Genomic DNA, 6,373 nt, shown 5'->3' with positions numbered 1-6,373 from the left:
AAAGCCAATGGAGAAGAAAATACACAGATGCCAGGGGGAAGCACATACAGCAGCTTGAAAATAAGCACAGCAAGTGGATTACGTAGATTTTTAAAAATCCCATCCCCAGCAGCCCGAATAACACGAACAGGGGGTTTAAGCACTCAACTAGAGGCCTCATGGCTCCTGTACATACTTCCCTTTGGAATAATATGCTGATGGCAATACCTTTTAAATAAACTACCTTCTTTTATTGTATCAGCAATAAATATTGGACTTTATTAATAAAGACATCAAACTCAAATTCGAAAACAAAACACACAAGACGATTTAGAATAAGTGGTAAATGATGTAAATAGGCTTACTATCTAGCGCCACATTTAACATGGTTACTGGTTTAGTAGATTGACTGAAGGAACGTGAAACTTAAAACGTTACCTTTTATTAAATATATTCTAAAATGTAAACTAAAAATCATTATCTTTTGGAGCTGGAAGGAACAATATCCGGCTTTGCAGAATTCAAATTTTTTCTTTTCACATTGCATTTTTTTACTGTACAGACTAAGATGAGGGAGCCTCGTATATTGTGTATGGAGAAGCTCAGGAGGCTTTGCATTCATTGGGTTTATCCGTTGGTGCTTTATCCCACCAGTTATTGACATCACTAGTTGTTTCGGTTGTTGCTCCAGCGTGCAAAGCTTTATCTGCAAGAGAGAAAAACTTGTCAGCCCACAAATATTTACAAGGACGGAAAAAAAAATAAAAAAAAATACAGGTGTTATTTCACCAGAGACGGCACCAATCATGTTCGTGGCATGTGTAGGGTATTTTGCCTTTCCACACGCTGCTGGGAATAGGCGGTTGTACGCGCCCAGGTACCTCCATATGGCCTTTTCCTATAAAGTTTGAATAGATTCAATCTATTTTTCTGTTATTTGTGGGAAGCGTTTGGTATTGCAACTTTAACCCCTTAGTGACGGAGCTTTTTTGCTTTTTTCCATTTTTGTTTTTTCCTACTCCCTTTTAAAAAAATCGTAGCTCCTTAATTTATCCATCGACGTCGCTGTAAGTGGGCTTGTTTTTTGCGGGATGAGTTGTGTTTTTCAAATGGCACTATTTATTGTACCATATTATTTACTGAAAAACTTTTAAAAAATTCTTAGCGGAGAGAAATGGAAAAAAAACCCGACATTCCACCATCTTTCGGTGCGTCCCGTTTCTACACCACACAAATTGCAACAAAAACGACCTGATATTTTTATTCTATGGGTCAGTACGATTGCTACGATACCAAACTTGTATAGTATTTTTTTGCTGTAGTACTTTTATTTATTTATTTATTTAAGATATTTAATTTTTTTCAATTATTTTCTGCGGTCAGTTTGTGCGCGCAATACCTTTTTTATTTTTTCGTCGACGTAGTTGAGAAAGGGCTCATTTTTTGCAGGATGTCCTGTAGTTTCCGATAGTATCAATTTGGAATACATATGACTTTTTGATCGCTTTTTATTGCGTTTTTTTCTGGGAGACAGGGTAACCAAAAAAGTGTATTTCTGGCGTTCTTTATTTTTTTTTCAGACGACGTTCACCGTGCAGGAAAAATAATGCACTACTTTGATAGATCGGACTTTTACGGACGCGGCGATATCAAGTACATATTTTTATTTTATGATTTTGATTTTTTAATAAGGATATGGCAAAAGGGGGGTGATTTAAACTTTTATATCTTTTTTTTTTTTTAACAATTAAAAAAACTTTGAATATTTTTTTTACATTACTTTGAAGTCCCCCTGGGGGACTTTAACATGCGATGCTTTCATCGCTCCTGCAGTATGACGTAATGCTATAGCATTACGTCATACTGCTTTTTTACAGGCAGTCTTTCAAGCCACCCTGTGTGGATGGCTTGGGAGGCAGTCTGCTAAGGCAGCCCTGGGGCAATTCATTAGGCCCCCGGCTGCCATGACACCTGCACGGCTTCCCCAATCTCACCGCGGGGGAAGGGGGCCGGGCGGGACCCCCGAACAGCGTTTGGGGGATTTAAATGCCGCTGTCAGAATTGACAGCGGCATTTAAAGGGTTAATAGCCGCGCTGGCCGAACGGCCGAGCGCAGCTATTGCCCGCGGGTGTCAGCTGTAATAAACAGCTGATGCCCGCGCTGTATGGAGGGAGATAGCGCCGCTACCTCCCTCCATACACGTGCTGCAACAGCAGGACGTAGTTTTACGATAGAGCTGTCACTAAGGGGTTAAACGAATAGTAAGTAATTACTGTAATGCGCCAGAGTATCAGGGCCGGGTTTCATGGAGTTTTTATGGTTTTCTCTTGTTTAAAGGTAACCTGCCACGTCTCCACATGTGATGCTGTGGGGAAGTGACCACTTCCCTTTTAGCTAAATCCCACATACAAGAATAGCCAATAGTTTGTAGTTACATGTGAAGTGACAATTTATCAGTTTCCATTTCTAAACTCTTGTGATTTCAACAGAATATATATCTTAGTTGAAAATTAAGTCCCCTGAACCATCTAGGAGATTCGAACACTTAAATCCACATGTAATTTTGTACTAACTGATGCTTTCAGTGCGACTAACTGCTCCATACATCTCTATGCGAGCCCAACTAGATGGGGTTTCCAGGGTTTACATTGTAAAGAGAACTATAAACGCAGGGTAATGCAAAAACAATGGTGCAAAAGCAAAGCCAGTTTATATAATCCAAAACATGGCGCACTTGTCTTACCCTCTCGGAGTTATACTGCAATATGCAGGGCGATTCAAGAAGAATGGTGTAAAAGTCAGGCAGATTTAGTCATACACGAACAGACACAACAGCCAGAAAGACATGAAAAGACAACAACTCAGTCATTTGTAATACTAGGCGACCTAAAACAAGGCATCTCGACTGCAGTGGATTCAATACGGGTGCTTTCACAGCGACAGAAATGTGCTGCATTACATATGGCAGATTCTGCGCCAAGAGCTGCATGCTGCCATGTGGATATTGCAGCGGAACTGAACCATTTTGTATTCCACATCAGAATCTACAGGTATACCTGTGGGTTTTGGTACGTTTTTCTGCAGCACCAGAATCATCTCTGTGTTGCGGCACATAATGGAGAGAAATGTTGCCCACGTGAAAGCAACAGTAGATACGCCAGGATACATCTGGGCAGACCAGGACCATCAACTTGACATCTGCTATGTCACCAATGGCACCTACATCAAACATCTGTAAGGTACGTCAATGTGAAGAGCCTTTCTATCTTTTCATGCCATTCTAGCAGTTATGCAAATTCAAGTATGGAATAAAATAAATTGGTTTACTTTTGCACCATTGTTTTTGCATCACCCCGTATATTGCACCAAAATAATAGTATAAAATGTAAGATGGTAAAACTGCATTTTTTTGGATTGCTCTACTTGGCTAAAGGACTTTCTATGCTTGGGCCAAATTAATCACTTCTACACGTACTCATGTTCTAGGGTAATTGATGGTGCCACCATAACTGCAACCCCTCCCACCCCCTATATTAGGTATATGTAGACTGAACTGTGCTACTGGCAGTTATTGGAGTATGACAGACTGCGAAAACTGGAAGTGGGTTTAGCAAGCCCAATATTGACCCGTGGACCCTATGGGTGATGATCTGCTGCCCTGGCCTCTTGAACTGTGTGACTGTGGCCTTGTGTAGAGCTCTACTGAAGGAGTTCCCTTCAGCAAGCATTGATGGTAAAAAGTGTAGTCCGGCATGTACTGCAATCAGGTGAACTGCAGGGAGTGTGAAGAGGCATAGTGTGCATCAAGAGTGTAATATAACCCACTCCAACTGTATTTCACACCCCAAACGTGCAAAGTGATCACATTCTTTATGTCAAGACCAAACCTTCCAAAGCAAATACACATAACAGACTCATTCAAATAAGGTATCGCAATATGCTAGTTACATATTTACAGGGAATTCGCTTTTGGTCAAAAAAGCACATCATTGCACCAATCAGTATTGGGAAGCAAGTTGTGCTCCTGCATCTCCGTGCCCTTCACGCCGGCATTGCAGACGGGGGGGGGGGGGGGGGCAAAAGTGGTTTAATGTATAGGAGGTCTTGTCATAAAGCGTGTAAAACAAAACATCTGACGGTTACCCAATTCTCCTCTAGGATTCCCATCGGCAGGTTCTGTACTTAGATCTGTCAATGATATAGTAAATGCATGTTGAATAAAATATCCCATACCCCTTGATCAAATAGCTTTTAAGCACCTCTGTGTATTGTATAATCCTGGCCTCCCACTGAAACCCTAGTAAAATACACCACAGCAGACTCTTCCAGTTCAGTCGTGGACACACTATTGTACCTACCTGTCAACAAGCTCCAAAAGTTTTTGTGACACTCGCTTTTAGCCTAAATAGCCGTCAGGCAGTGTGTCTATAGCAACTAGACTGTCAAACAACTAGTCTTTTCCATGCGTTTCTCTAGTTTACCTAACACTAAAGGCCCATTTAGACAACGCTTTTCGCTCAAAAGCCATCTTTTGAGCGATAATAGTTGCATGTAAATGTGCCCATCTTTCACTTTTCTGCCAAAAGAGGATTTTCAGTTTGGCATAAAATCCATCATTCAGCAGAACAGCTGATAAAGACTGCACGCTGTGTTCTGCCCGGGGAGCGCGGATTACATAGTCTGTTCTGCTGCGGGGCTGACAGCTAAAAGAGAACTTAGTCAGAGAACAGCGGGTGGTCTGTTCCCTGAATACAGTTCCCAGCGGCTCACATGCAAAATGATCGCTCAAAAGCCAAAAGCTTAAAAGCCGTGTAGACCGCTCCTCGAGCTGCTCTGCCTCCATGCTGGCAACGATTTAGGATCTAACTCAACGTCTCTGGAGAGAATACATAGGACATTCCACAACGGTCTACTGCCCATACAACCCTGTGATACAGAAATACACCTTTTAATTACCTGATAAAGTGCCAAGGTTGGAGTTATCAAAAAACTTGTCCGGCCAGTAAGGTAAAGATTTCGATCTCACGTCAAAGAATTTCTCTTTAGGCGAATCGGTTTTCACTGACAACTTTTGCTTTTTGCAAGGTGATGCAGTTAAAGTGCTGAACAAAGGCCCATCTGTCTTGTGTGGAGAAGCTGGATGCTTTCTGTAATGATCAGTATTTCCCGGAGAGCTAGCAGGAACGCTGTGTCGCTCCCTATTTGGGGACATTGGTGGAGGTTTGTGAGTTACGGTCTTACTTTGAGACAAGTCCCGCTTTCTCTGTAGCCCAGTTTTGCCCGGTGAAGTTATATAGCAAGACGACATCTCGGACTTCCTTGGAGAAACCTCTGTGGCGCTGCAAAGGTCTGTATTGCTATGAGACATCATGTCATCATGCAATGAACTAAGGAGTGTAGTAGGGGTCTTAGGAGACTGTTTCTTCAGCTGTTTAAGCTCTTCTTCATAAGAGGATATGTTACTAGGAAAAGCAGAGAGGAGGAGAGAAAAAAAGTCAAAACAGTAACAGGTTGTATTTCCTAGGAAAACCACAATGCCGCTGATCAACATTTAACCCTTTCCAATCCAGTCTGGAGCTGTACAGCCTTCAATCAGAATGTCTTCAGACGTCAATGTCAAAAAGATATCTGGCAGGGTATTCTTACTGTAGATTACTGGCTGCTCTGTTGTCAGGGGCCTCTCCAGCATGTCCCATACCGCAGTACTGGCTTTAGCCAGCAGATGGCGCCATTGGATAATGGCAGAAAGAGAAAGCCCCCTAGGAAACCCTGAATCCAAAATTGGATTGCAAAGGCTTAAAATAAATATATGGTCAGAAAATCATCCCATCATTAGAAGATGGACAAGTTAGAAGGGGGTTTCCAACCAAAAGCCATTCAGGACATCCTCAGGATAAACTCCCAGTGATCACGAGAATGGTGCATTTGAAGCCCCCCTACTGAACGGAGTGGTAGTGTGCATGTGTGACTGCTGCGCCATTCACTTCTATAGGACCAACTGAGGTAACAATGTATCACTCAGCTATCTGTACACAATGAATAGAGCGCTGGTCACATGTACTTACCATTGCCCCGTTCAGCAGGGGTCCTGCTGCAGTTGGACATTACTTGTAGTTTAACAAAGACATTTTGGTCAATGGTGTTTCTTTTCTTCAAATGTAGCATAAGGTTTGGCATTCCCCCACCACCATAGAAAAACTAAACAAAAAACATAATACACTATTGCATCCATAGACCGCTCACCGCCGTCTCCCACGGTGGTAAAATGCTGTGATCCACCCCTGTGGGAAGGAGCCTGAAATGTGGCTCTGCTGCAGTATGCAGCATATACCATAAGAGGCCATTTGTGAGCTGTATAGAAGGAGAAGCTTTTTTGCATTTAAGACCCCCCTT

General features: G+C 42.3%; 1 pseudogene; it reads right to left on the bottom strand.

Moving 5' to 3' along the window:
* Window positions 1-208: 208 nt before the first annotated feature.
* LOC136572926 (centromere-associated protein E-like) overlaps window positions 209-6,373 on the bottom strand; it is a 48,692-nt pseudogene continuing 42,527 nt past the window's right edge.

This window comes from Eleutherodactylus coqui, chromosome 7, assembly GCF_035609145.1.
Source record: "Eleutherodactylus coqui strain aEleCoq1 chromosome 7, aEleCoq1.hap1, whole genome shotgun sequence".
Lineage (NCBI taxonomy): Eukaryota > Metazoa > Chordata > Amphibia > Anura > Eleutherodactylidae > Eleutherodactylus > Eleutherodactylus coqui.
This window is presented reverse-complemented; position numbering and strand designations above follow the sequence as displayed.